This window comes from Bactrocera tryoni, chromosome 5 (assembly GCF_016617805.1).
Source record: "Bactrocera tryoni isolate S06 chromosome 5, CSIRO_BtryS06_freeze2, whole genome shotgun sequence".
Taxonomy (NCBI): Eukaryota; Metazoa; Arthropoda; class Insecta; order Diptera; family Tephritidae; genus Bactrocera; species Bactrocera tryoni.
Window position 1 is genome coordinate 45,845,509 of NC_052503.1, and position 15,389 is coordinate 45,860,897.

The window sequence follows — 15,389 nt, forward strand, 5'->3', positions numbered from 1 at the left end:
ATTTGTCTTTCGGACGTCGGACATTCCGCCTGGCATCATTTCCGAACAAATTAATTTTAGTTTCTACAATATATTGCGCCACTTTTTTCCACCACCTGGGCTGGACCAATTTGCATGATTCTTCGCGAATTCTAAACTTATCTTTAAATTTTTTTTTGGGAAGATATTACACCACACCACGAATAGATTCCAATATAAAGATATCTTGGAAAACACGATGCTGCCATATGCTGAGGAAAATATGCCACTAAAATGGAAATTATGGTTGGTAAAAGATTGGTTCCAGGATAATGGTGTGAGTACTCTAAAATGACCAAGTCAATCCCCCGACTTGAATCCAATGGAATACCTTTGGAAGGAGTCAAACCAATGGATTGGGAAGCAAACGTTCCAAAATAAGGATAAGTTATGGAATTTTGTTGAAAAAACATGGTATGATATTTCAATTGATACGTGCCGCAAAGGTTCCTCAGTATGCCCAAACGAATCTCAAAAGTATTGGGAAATAATGCGGATATACTGAATACTGATGAAAGAAATAATCAACAAGTAAGGAAGGGCTAAGTTCGGGTGTCACCGAACATTTTATACTCTCGCATGGTAAAGTGATAATCGAGATTTCATAATACGTCATTTACATATTTTTCAAATACCGTATTTTTGTAAAGTTTATTCCGCTATTATCATTGGCTCCTAATGTTTATACTCGTATTATACAGAGAAGGCATCAGATGGAATTCAAAATAGCTTTATATTGGAAGAAGGCGTGGTTGCGAACCGATTTCACCCATATGTCATCAGGGTGTTAAGAAAATATTATATACCGAATTTCATTGAAATCGGTCTAGTAGCTCCTGAGATATGGTTCTTGGTCCATAAGTGGGCGGCGCCACAGCCCATTTTCAATTTTTAAATAAAGCCTGGGTGCAGCTTCCTTCTGCCACTTCTTCCGTAAAATTTAGTGTTTCTGACGTTTTTGTTAGTCGGTTAACGCACTTTTAGTGATTTTGAACATAACCTTTGTATGGGAGGTGGGCGTGGTTATTATCCGATTTCTTCCATTTTTGAACTGTATATGGAAATACCTGAAGCAAATGACTCTGAAGACCTTGGTTGACATAGCTATAGTAGTTTTCGAGATATGTACAAAAAACTTAGTAGGTGGCGGGACCACGCCCACTTTTCCAAAACAATTGCGTCTAAATATGCCCCTCCCTAATGCGATCCTTTGTGCCAAATTTCATTTTAATATCTTTATTTATGGCTTAGTTATGACACTTTATAGGTTTTCGGTTTCCGCCATTTTGTGGGCGTGGCAGTTGGCCGATTTTGCCCATCTTCGAACTTAACCTTCTTATGGAGCCAAGGAACACGTGTTCCAAGTTTCATCATGATATCTCAATTTTTACTAAAGTTACAGCTTGCACGGACGGACGGACAGACGGATGGACGGACAGACGGACGGACAGACGGACGGACAGACAGACTTTCGGATTTCGACTCTACTCGTCGCCCTGATCACTTTGGTATATATAACTGACTCTTTTAGTTTTAGGACTTACAAACAACCGTTATGTGAACAAAACTATAATACTCTCGTTAGCAACATTGTTGCGAGAGTATAAAAATCACATAGGAAACAGAAAATTCAATATACAATACTTATTATTTTGTCCCGGAATTTTTTCAGTATTTTATTTCTTTCCTAGAAATTTAAGTTCCTTTCATTCATTCAATTATTGTTACTAGTATCTTAATTTTTGTTAGTGAAGTCATATATGAAATTAAATGTGATATTATCTTTCCTTAAACATGAAGAGGATGGAGAATTACACGCAAGTGAGGAAAGTTCTCTGATCGCCATTCACTTGGTAGTGGCCAGAAACGATTCTTTTACACATGGCCCAAGCAGCTCACGACTTCCGGTCTTTGACCAAGTATCCTCTGGGTAGCCTAAGAACATCCGTTTGAAGGCCAGCTAAAGTGAGAAGGCGACATACCCCCTACATAGGGTCGTGCGCTGGGTTTGGGACCCGCAACGTAAAAAAAAAGCACCCTCAGTGAATAGTTATAACAAATCTCGGATGAGAGCCTTTGCGCGTTGGACACGGCGAATACCGCATTCGGTGGAACGATGAGCTGTATGAGATATATGACGACATTGACATAGTTCAGCGAATTAAAAGACAGCGGCTACGCTGGCTAGGTCATGTTGTCCGAATGGATGTTGTTAACTCGGCTATAATCGCGTAAGCGGTGTCTACGGCAATTAAGAAGAAGAAACATGAATAAAAAAGAATTTATTGGACTTTGAATGCCACACGGGTAAATGTACTTATTATTTTGACCATACAATTATGTGTATGTATATTTTTATTGAAATATTTATAAATTCAGCTTTGTCGTCATATACCAACTAAATTTTGCAATTCGTTTTTACAAGAAAATAAAATTTCTAACTAGACACCACTCAAACTCCAGAGCTTGGCATTACTTCAAGCATTATTCTTATGTAAGTACATACATACTATATGTACATGTATATCTTGTTAAAAAATACATATAGATATATTTTTATTTATTTTTTATTTATAATAATTCATATAACAAAATAGTTTTATTATATAAATACATAAACGCAGCACTGGCTACGAGGCCTTCAGCCGTCTTGTAATTATAACTAGGTGAAAAATTCTAATTGCTAAGGGTTAGTAAAGATATATTTTTATTTCCTAACTTCTTACAGAATTAATATAACAATTGTGTAAGCCAATTTAAAGGAGCATGATAGACACATTGCATGTTCCACCAAAAGCACTCGGCGGATAATTGAATAATTTGCAATATGCAAGACAATATTTTTCAGCCGTTAACACTTACATGGTTTTTCAATGGATCAAGTGCAAGCACATTACTGTATATGTTTCTTACATATGTGTGTATATTTAGTCAAGCTTTTATATTGAAGAAACCTAACTGAATGTTTTTAAAAGTTTTTAGTATGCTGATTTTAATTATAAGGAACCATATATGTAGATATATTATATCTATTCTAAAAATAAACAACCTTTTTGGATACAGAATAAAATGCCTTAATATTATTTTTTTTTATTTTGATTTAAAAGAGAAACAATTATGAATAATTACCTCACTTACGAGCTAAAGCACTGGCTGCCAGGGCCTTCGGCTTAAGTCTACATTAAGTTCTAGGTAGTTATGACAGTATATGAGAACATGATCGTTTAAAGAAGAAGAAATAATGATATATACTGTATATTCAACTTTTAGGATATCTATTTTTAAGATCTTAAGGATAGTGGTTATAGTTATGTATTTTTATATATTTAATTTATAGAGTGCTACAAATTTTGCAATTAGGTTAATACTACGGTCATTTGTCGTTTTGAGATAGTCAGATGGTTTAGTGTTATTGAACAAAGATAGTCGTATCTGTTGCAGGTCTGGGCAGTTGTCGAGGATGTGCATTACGTTAAAATCGGAGGATCCACAATGCGGGCAGTTTTGTTTGGTAGTGCCATTCAAGAGATGCGCATGTGTTGCAAGTGTGTGACCAATTCGCAGGCGGGTAAATGTTGCTATATTCCTAGTAGGACAGCTAGTGCCGTAATATGGTTTCGACCCATTAGGGTTACAGTCTTTGTAATGGTGTTTGTAATCTCTCCACTCACTTGAAAAGGTGATACTAATAGATTGTCTTACAAGCTTACGTATATCTTTGTCGGTGAAGTGTTCAGATATATACAGAGGCTCGTAACAGGCTGCCTTCGCTCTTCTATCTGCAGTTTCATTTCCATGGATCCATATGTGAGCAGGTACCCACATTATTTTGATTACATTGCTGTGCTGCATAATAATGTTACGGATTTTTTGGATCATTGGTATGCAATTTGATTGGTTAAAAATAGCATCGATGGCGGATTTGCTATCGGTACAAATGACCGTTTTCTTTCCATTGCGGGAGGCAAAAAGTAACGCTTCAAGTATTGCAGCTGCTTCGGCTGTGAATACCGAGCAGTATGGTGGCAGAGAATATACAGCAATGGTGGAACCTAGCTTATTTGTCACAGCAAACGCAGTACCTGTGTCGGATTTAGATACGTCTGTATACACAACTTCCCAAGTTTTGTTGTAATGCTCTAAGGCTTTGTTATGTAGTTGTTGGTATTCGTTGTTGCTTGTAAACTGTTTGCGGTGTTGTTGTGAAGTGGTAATAAGTGATGTTGTAAGTGAAGAGTAGGATGGGGATATTGCTGTTTCAACCAAAGATGGAGTTGCGACGATGTTAAGTTGTTTCGCAATAGTTAGGCAACGTGATATCGTAGATGGCTTCCGGCTTACATTAGTGTGTTTTAAAGCTGTTCTAACCTGTGTAAGCAGCAATTCGTTAATATTATATTTGAAATAATGTATTCAATATAGGTTCCGTTAAACTTAACATAAATTGAATTTTTATGCTAAAAATTCTACACAATGTATTATATTGGATTTACGTTTTACTGTTCTAAAAAAACTTGATGTATGTAAAATAAAGAACCCATATACTTCATTCAATCTTACCAAGTTTCGTTTTCTAGACTCCAAATAACCAGAACTATGTTGAACGGCAATTAAACATGAAAGTACAAAAATTCATTTGATTTCAAAAAGTTCGCACTTTTTAAAAATTACAAAAATAAAAGACTCAAATTATATTGGTGCAAAAAGAAGCTACATAAACGGGATTACAATAATATTTAGTAAACAATTAATTAGATACTAAATAAAACAAAGGTCATATGAGGAAAGATCAATCAGATAGTCGAAACTAGGTCCAGGTAAAAGTTTAGATCTCATTTACTCTTTTTTAGCTCAAAACAAATAATGTTTACCAAAAAACAAAAACAAGGACCGGCAACATGGATTATTACATAATGTTATTGGACCGTTTGCTAGTAAGTCTTATCAAAATAATGGATCGGGTTACCTGCTAGTGAACGATGTCCAAAGCCCATGAATTAAGCTTCGAATTCTTTTCCCATGCACCATATTCTCCAGATCTGGCCCCAGCAACTATTTTATATTCCAGAAAAGATGATCGCTGAAACTGAGCTCCATTTTGAAATAATAAACAAATCGTACTACGAAATTTATAGAAAGGCTAAAGTCAGGTGTAACCGAACATTTTATACTCGTTCAATTTGCAAGAATCAAAGCCAGGAATCGAAGCATATTATATATTTCACCCATTTTTCATAGAAGAACATACCATTGTAAGAAGAGTATTCTTGAATTTCAATAACATTTCCAACATAATGACCGATATTTGTCGTAAAAAGTCAGCAATAGGTACTGGGTCCAAATACTTGGTACCAAGAAGCTTAAACGTCTCTTGCTGAATTTGAACAATTTTCGGTCTTAAAATGGCATAAGCTAAAGACATTATTCGTGCAAAGTTTTATCCCATTATATTAACTGCTTCTTGATTTGTACTCTGTGTGGGCAACAGTCAGATAGAATTTAACATTGTTTTATGTGAGAAGATTTCAGAGAGAAGTCATAGACCAAATTTGACTCAAATCGGTCGAACGGGTCTCAAGATATGTGTTATCACCTGAAAGGGAGCGATGCCACACCCATCATCTAATTTTGATCCGCCTCCATTAAAGCCCTGCTATACCAACTACCAACTCAGTACCTATAGTTGAGTTTTTAACGAAAATATTGGTCAATGTACCATATATACCATGGAAATTCAGGGAGAGTTCTATTCCGATAGTAGTATTTCTGCGTGCTACAAATGGTTTGGATAGGGTCAATACTTCCTTATACTGAAAACCGTGCTCATTTGTGCTTTGAATGAATAAAGTCGGGTGAAAATTCGTCCTAGACTCCATATAATTAACAGGGATTATGTATCTGAAGGTACTTCCCTGGTTTTAATCCTTGCAATTCGCAAGAGGATGAAATGTTCGGTTAAAAAATATTGTTAAGCTTACATTGCTTACTTAAATCATATATGTATACATGTATGCATACACGCACAGCATACTCGTACACACACTCAAATTTGATTGGTTGTATAATGTATGTATAAATATGTACTAGTTGATATGAACATAAAATGTACATAACCTAAACTCGTAATAAGTCATAGTTACAATATACATACATACTTTCTAAAGACAAAGTATTACTTGAAACATCAGGTTTATCCCTCCGTAATTAACTTCAGACTTTATGGTAATATATTATTGTTATGCAAAAGCAGGAGCTTAAATCAACTCTCAAGTTGCTTATCCTATTGAATGCATAAATTGTCATTTTGAGCATAAGAGTGCATAATGTTGGGAAGTGGATAGTAAATTCAGCAGTTTATTTAATTTCAGTCTATCTCTAATAGTCCAACAATTACAAAATTATTGCTTTAATTAAATACTAGTTTAGCTTCTTCTGTTTAATCTTCGCAACTTCTTCGTCTTTTACAAATTTATTGGATATAATAATAGTAGTACTGGAAATTTTCGTAGTCACATATATTTTACAGATACAAGATTTTCCGCAATTGGAGAAATATTCCTTCTGTCGTGTAGTATTGCTAGGTAACATTGGAAATTATGTGGGGTGTGGGTTGTAAGCAATATCAGACCGTGTATAATTAAAAAAATTTCCAATTTTCTTATGATTTTAAAAAGCATTTCAAGTGAAAGGTATGAGGGTAGTCATTTGTGTATGTGTATTTATTTGGCATACAGAGTTGACTTCTGATCTGCCAATAAAAAAGGAATATAGAGTTAAATGATTTTTTGTATTTAGGTACGAATGTAAAATTTCTAGCAAACTAGTAGTGCTGGACTCAATAAAAGTTCAAGCTAATTCTCAAATTCATATCATCAATTTCTAAACACCGTCGTCAAAGGGAACCACATAAATTACTATTGAATCCTTATTAGCATATATCCAATATTTATTTCGTTTTTGTAGCGTAGACATAACTTACGCGTTTATAGCCGAGTGAAACAACAGCGCGCCAGTCGTTTCATTTTTTCGCTATTTGACGCCAATTCGAGATACAAAATGCAGCCAGGTTATTCTAATAACTTGATCTCGCTAACGTAGTGGAAGTCGTCCTCTTCCTGTGCTTCAACGGGCGGGTACTGAATCGGAAAGCGAATGTTTGTTTGATGACAAGAGATATTTCGTATTGTTCTCGTTCATAACCAAACCTATAACTTTGATTCCTTATCCAGTCTGGAGAATGCAGATTGTACTTCCGTATTTAGCTTCATATCTCGTATTATTTTCTCTAGCAATAGATTAAATAACTCACACGACAGAGAGTCTCCTTATCTGAAGCTTCGCTTGGTATCTATTAATATCAAATTCAGTATTACAGAATAACGATTAGGAGAAGTCAAAGTTTTATTCTTCGTCCCAAAATCATAAAAATTTGTAAATTTCACCATCACCCAAATTTTTTTCAGTTTAAGCATTTCTCTATGACAACAATTTCGGAAAGATCGAATACAAAAGTAAATTTCCTTTAGAAGTGATCATATAAATTCAATTGCGACAAAATGTCTAACACTGATAATTATACCCTGATTAGTCGATTAGCAATGTCCGTCTGTCTGTCTGTCCGTCCGTCCGTCTGTTTGTATATACACGAGCTAGTCCCTCAGCTTTTAAGATATCGTTTTGAAATTTTGCAAACGTCATTTTCTCTTCAAGAGCTGCTCATTTGTCGGAACTGCCGATATTGCTATAACATATAGCTGCCATACAAACTGAACGATCGGAAAAAAGTTCTTGTATGTAAAACTTTTGCATTTGGCAAGGTATATTCACGAAATTTGGTATAGGTTATTTTCAAACAACAATAACAACAGGCAACAAGGTAATCTCCGAAGAAATTGTTCAGATCGGCTTACTATAGCATATAGCTGACATACAAGCCGATCGGAATAAAGAGCTTGTATGGAAAACTTACGGAATACTATAGCATATAGCTTGCATATAAACTGAACACATAGTTACTAACAGAAATGCACCTGTGAAGGGTATTTAGCTTCGGTGCAGCCGAAATTAACGTTTTTTCTTGTTTTTCAAAACTTCAGTTTTGAGGACATAGCTCAATGAAAGTAATTGTTCGGAGAAAGTGTAGAGTTTAGAACCAGCAGCGGCAGATGTTGATATAAGTGGTCAATACCCCGTAAGGATAGCTGTAAGTTTATGTACACTTTTCTCCGGTCTATTAAGTACGTGATATGACAATTAAGTAGTGAGACTGATTCCATAAAAACCATATATTTGAAAAGTATTCTACAACTCTGCTGTCCCCTTCAAAGTAGTCCCCTTGGGCAGCTATACAGCGATCCTAGCGCGTTTTCCATGCTTCGTAACATTTATGGAACGCTTCGACTGGGATGTCCGCGAGTACCCTCGTCACGGCCGCCTGGATGTCCGTAATAGACTCAAAATGGGTTCCCTTGACCACCGATTTTGTTTTTGGAAACAAACAAAGTCACAGGGTGACATTGCGGGCGAATAAAGCGGCTGTTGCAACACGGCGATCCCTTTAGAGGTCAAATACTGGGACACGCCGAGGGCGGTGTCTGGGCGTACCCTCTTGACTCGTTTTCGCAATCTTTCGAGTACTTGTCAATAGGAGACTTGATGCACAGTTTTCTTCACGGATTAATGCGCGAACACGCTGCGCATTCGCGTCAGTTCGCACCTCGACTGGTCTCCCACTCCACGCCTCGTCTTCCACACTTTCACGCCCCTCCTTAAACTTTTTGTGCCATCGAAACATCTGGGCACAACTAAGAGCACTATCACCATACACTTACAATTTACCGTACGTTTTCGAAGCTGTTTCGCCCAATCTGGCGCAAAATTTTTGCTCTTGATTTCGTTTTTCCATTTTCGTGACGAGCACTACAAACACATGTCTACTCAGTTTGACGCAGCTGGCGAACTAAACAAGCTAGAGCGATGGTACATATATCAATGGAGAGTGGAGGGATGCCGGAAAAAGAAAAAGGGAATGTCAAGGTCAAAATCAGTCTCTTTACTTAATTGTTAAAACTCGTAAATCGTTAGGTCTCGCCCATATCCTCCGCGTTCTGAGCAAATTGTTTAAATTGCGAATTGAGCTCGCTGTTAATCGTTCCTAGTGATATCTTGCATACCATCGGATATAGTTCACAGTACATTTCGGTTCCCTCGGTATACTTTAAGATAGTATCCCATCTTCTACTACAACTCTTTTTCATTTATGTCTAGAGGGTAATCTATCTGGAAATTGCTGTTGATAACGAAGCTAATACAGAATATTAATCGGTAACGCTGTGACTATCTGTTCTGTAAGATTCTACCTGGCTATATGAAAATAAACAGTCTTTAAATGGAATTTCAGTCTGCTATGTAAACATACGATATCTACTATAATGTATACTCTATCACTATTACAAAACTTTCTACGCAACTGAAACTTTGTTACTGTCAATCAGCGCTAATTTCATTTACAAACTTACATAAGTGTTTAGGCGTTTGAGTAACATGTTTTGGTGGAGTACCTAAACATAAACTATTCAAAATTGTGTGTTTGTAATACGCCAAATAAAAGTTTTTGCGAAAATATATTTTAGTGAGAAGCTTTCAACAAAAACTAACGACTTGTTTTCACAGCTGTCAGTATATGTGTCAAAGATAATTTTAGCTAAGAAGATTATTTTTTCTCTATGGTGCTTTCAAGTTAGTTTGTTGAAATCGAAAAATCCACGAGAAAATTACTGTACACACGGAAATTTATTTTGCTAATATTCCCTTCAACTTCCATTAATTTAATATCTTCAATACTTGTAGTGGAAATCATCATAACATTTCATTTGTATTTAACTGTGGCTGATGTTGATGTTACGATTGACAGCAAAAATTTCAATTGCGAGTAAATAAAAGATGAAAAAACAAAAAACGACTAAATCTATTAATTTAATCATTCCTATTGTGGCTAATTGTGCGACTGTCTTTCCGGTTTTTGCGTCTGTGGCCATTACATAGCACCAATACTTTGAGAGATAACAGATGTCAGACATTTATTTTATACATACTAGTAATATTACCATAAGTTTGAACGGATCCGATTAATAAATTTTATTTAGATAAACATTTTGATACTCTCGCAACCTGTTGCTACAGAGAATTATAGCTTTGCTCACTCAACGATTGTACGCATCACCTAAAGCTAATTCCCAATAATATAGGAAGTATGTGGGTGACAAGAAAAGTTGAAATCCGGTTGACTGTCTGTCTCTCCGTCCGTCCGTGCGTGCAAATTGTAACTTAAAATTGAGATATTTTGATGAAACTTGGTGTGCAGGTTCTTTGGTGCAAAAAAAAGAGCAAGTAAGGAAGGGCTAAGTTCGGGTGCAACCGAAAATATTATTCTCTTGCAACTTACAAGAAGCAAAGCCAGGGAAATACTTTATGGTGTAAAATGTCAACCTGAGGATCGAAATCCAAGACATTTTATACATACATATACTTTATGTAACTCCTATACTGATAGACACATAAGGTTTGTAGGAAAAACGAAAACTATTATATGTAGTATATGAGAGTTGGGGTAGTATCGACCCGATTTTATCTATATTTCCCAATGCCACTAAAAAACTAATCAGATAGAGTAAAGTCAGCCGGATGCTCGAAATTCCTGATATTGGTTATATCAATATCATCTCAAATTTATCTATTTTAGGCACAAAGATACACTGTTATGAGTAAAACGCGCACTTTTGTTTTCATTGGGATAACTCATGACCGCTATATGCTTTACAACGTCAAGTTCGAGAATTTTTATGTTAAGTATATATGGGCTAAGGGAAGTATAGGATAGTAAAAGAATCAAGTGCAATTGAAAATTGTGATATATGGGAAGCAGGCGTGGCTATTGTCCGATTTTGCTCATTTTCCCAACGTGACATAGAAATATAAAAAAATATTCGTAGATAGGTGTCGGACCGGACCACTGCCATGCTTACAAACCGCCAATAACTGAAAACCTATAAAGTGCCATAACTAAGTACTAAATGCAGGTATGAAACTATAATTTGGTACAGGGGATCGCAGCAGCAAGGGGCACCTTCGAGCAGAAAATTTGAGAGCCGGTATGAAAACTGCACAATTTCCAATGTGCCGAATAAGTGGACCCCAGTGTCTACGGTTTACTTTTGACCGAAAATATAGCTCAATGTGTCAAAAATGTAATTTAAATTTAAACCGAATGCTTTCCTGATAACAGCAATTCTTCCCTGAGCATCCATATACCTAATACAAAGATTTTCGAGCTTCCAGGTGACTTTATGCTGCATATATCGATCAATTTTTGAGTTATGACAGTGAAAGTTACAGAATATGTTTTACTCATAACATTATATCGTTCTGTCTAAAAGACCTGCCACCATATAACTATTACCAGGATTTTCGAACATTCGCCTGACTTTGTTATATATGATTGGTGATGGTATGTAAGATACCTTAATAAAAAATTAATTGTACGTACACAGTTATTTCTGAAATAGTCTTTTACAGCGCATTGTGAACTGTTGTATGGCCTAACTTATGGTAAAGATACATACATGGTATATTCCAAAGTAAACAGGACTTTTTTATGACATTTCCTTGATTGGAAGTGAAGTTATTGCGTTTTAAGTGTTATCGGTGCAAAAATGAGCTTCGAACAAAGAGCCAACATTAAATTTTGTTTTAAAATTGATACAACTTTTACTGAAACGTTTCAATTGATGAAACAAGTTTATAGCGAAGATTTCCTATCCAATCATCGATTTCAAAGTGGTCGTGAGGACATAAATGACGATCAACATGTGGGCCAATGGAAATCCGTGATCATCGGAAAGTCCATCGAAACTATGCGCGAACTCATCAAAAATCAGAAGAAATCACCATTGAAATTCATGGAAATGGAATTGAACATCTCCAAAACATTGATTTATCGCATTTTGACCAAACATTTGGGCTAACGAAAGGTGGGTACACGGTTTGTTCCGCACAAATTGACTGACGACCAAAAATTTCTCAGAATTCAACATTCGAAGGACGATTATTTGACCAAAAATCATATTTTGACCATTAACCACTCCCCTTATTCACCTGCTATAGCACCGTGGGACTTCTTCCTTTTCGGAAAAATGCATTTGCCCATGAAAGGAAAGCGTTATGCAGACGTTGAGGCCATTCAAAAGGCTTGCACCGGTATACTGGCGGCCATACCGGCCAACGAGCTCAAACACCCGTTCGACATGCTTTTGGACCGTGCAAAAAGCTGTATTGAAGCAGAAGGCGACTATTTTGAATAAAGTAAATTGATTTCACCGAAAAAATCATTTTTTCTGTTTTTTTTTCTAAGTCCTGTTTACTTTGTTGGAACCACATGTTTTCCAATCCCAATTCATCAAGTTGCGGCAAAAAGAACTCGTTGATCATTGTTCTGTAGCGCTCACCACTCACAGTAACCGTTTGGCCCGCGACATCTTCTATGAAAAAAGGTCCGATGACTCCTCCACCGAAAACAGCTGGATTTTCTGTGCCCAGGAACGTAAATTTTGCTTATTTACGTACCCGCTAAAATGGAAATGGGCCTCACCACTCATGATTATTTTTGATGAAAAATCATCTTCCTCTTGGTAGTACTAAATAATTAGTTATTACTACACTAATATTGGTCCACCTCTTCATTTATAAAAAGTTGTAGAGCATTTTGTGCACTTATTAGTATACCTGAAATGACACCTTGAATAAATTCGAAAAAACAAAAAACGAAAAACAATTAAAACATCGAAAAAGCTCTAGACTTATATCATTTTTGAATTCTTTACTCTGAAAATTAGTTTGGAACGAGATCGAATAAGTGTTTTCAGTAAAAACATGTAAATGTACGGTGAATTATAAAAATACCGTATTTTCAAGTGATGAATTACAAAAAAAAATACATATGCCAGTTTTTTAGGAAATTTTCCGCAAGAGACCAAGGTTTTTATCGATGGTATGATGAATTCAAGCGAGGTCACAGATCACATCAAGAGGATTCTATTCTATTATGTTGTGCACAAACTAATATTGCAAGATCGTCATGTGACCTACCGTGAGATTGAGACAACCATAGGCAATAGTGCGACTGGCACATTTACATTGAGTATTGATTATTGGCTGTAAAATAAAAATTTATTCACCATTGGATACCACATAAATCAGGAAAATCAACCGCCGAAGGCTGATCGGTTTTCAGAACGATAATGCGAGCTCTCAGATATCGACTGGAACAACTGCTTTTTTGAGCGCACAAACTAAGAGGGCAACTGTTTTCGTCACTTAAAGAAGCAGTTGATTCAAAAGACACGTTTTGGAGATATCGCAAACAGGGTGGCAAAAGTGCTTCGACAACTGGTTCAAACACATGCAAAAGTATACATATCTTAATGGAGAACACTAAGTACCACAGTTTTATGGGATTAATATTTTTCTTAGTATTTAAAACCGAAATATGGAGCATGGCGGCTACGCTCTGGGAAGCAGAGAAAGAGGAAAACCTCCACTCCGTTGGAAGGCCCAGGTGGAGAAGGACCTGGTTATTAACTCGGCGCACTGTTATTAACTCGGCTATAATCGCGTAAGGGGTGTCTACGCCTGTAAAGAAGGAGAAAAATTAATATATAGTAGATATAGAATTATATGTATAGTATAACATAAAAGATATATTGTTTTCCTTGTTTCGAAATATTAATCCGTCTCTCCGTGCGAGGATACAAGTATTCCGCGTTGCTCTGAGGAAAGTCAAGCGCAGTGCTCTGAGGAGGGAATCTTTGCCACTTCTCAAAAGACCTTTAAACGAAAACACATAAGCTATAGATAATCAGGAATTGAGTTACAAAGCTAAAGCATATTGTTTAAAATTTATAAGAAGTTGGTGTGATATTAGGTTTTTTAATATAGCCCAAAATTGGTCGCTATATTTTAGTGTCATAACTTAAGTCCACAATAGGATACGCATCAGAGAGAAGTTCTCGAAGTTCGAAAAGAGGATATTCTGCCCCCAGTGCATTAAATTTAGTTTTCAAGGTTGAGTTTTTATCTCTACATATATCTCATTTAAATGAAATATCTTAATTTTAGTATCTATAGCCTAAGTGATAATTTATAATTTAATAAGATACCAAACATGATATGACAATACATTCCTCTCACCCTTTCGCCGAATAATGTATGTTGTTGAATGTAAAGTTTAGTTTAATATGTAAATTAAATGAAAAGTAATTGGTTTTTAAGGACTAATCCAAGGCTATAAAAAAACAACTGGTATTTATTAATCAATATTGTTAACTTATGCTAATTATTTGAGTACTAGATTTTTCATATGTAGACATTATATTTAAAGAGCCTCATAGTAGAAGAGTACCAAGGTATTAGAACAATATCTCAATTTAAATCGAAAGTTCAACTATCTTAAACAAACAAACAAATATTCACTGAAAGCTTATTCATCTATGTATACCTACAGTGCACTCATAAAAATATTTGCTTCATTAGGAATGCAAACGAGCCAGTAATACGAACCATCCCACAAAATATGTTCAAATGAAACACAAAAATTTAAGAGAAAAACCAAAGCCAGTAAAAATGAATAGAGGAGTTGTGTGGATAAACTAAATTTAATTTTCACCTGAAATTGGATAAAAGTTTATTAACTAAACTGAATACAAATACTAGGACTATAAGTGCATCTACATCTGTCAGGCAAACTATTATAATCGCACATACTTGTGTATGTGTGTAGCAATAGTGAATATGTATCATCACTTAACGCTTTAGGGTAAGAATAGATCGAATGCTTTTTCGGTATTTAAAATTGGAGGAAAAATTACGAAGATATAACAGAAAAACTAAATAATGTATAATAAAAGCATCGAACGATGTTCGTTATACAAAGGAAACGCCTGAAAAAAAGTTAAATATTATACAAAATAAAACAAAAAAAGGATATACAACTAAAATATAGTTACGAACAAATATGCGCAAAGGCGCGTGCAATTTTCATCGATTTGCTATATGTCTGTTTGGAAGTGCATTTGACAGAAATGTCTGCAGTAGCGACCCTTATGCTAGTGAGAGAATGATTGGTTTCTGCCATTCATTGTTAGAATAACATTTCAAAGCGCACAAGGAGCACAAATGATGTAAGTTTTAGGTCAACTACAGTGGCGTAGCTACAACTTCGGGCACCCGGGGCCAAGGATGTTTTGTCGCCCCCCTTAATCTACCTACCTACAAGTTTCATGAGGTGGTTCGAAAAAAAGTGAATTTTTACAAAATAT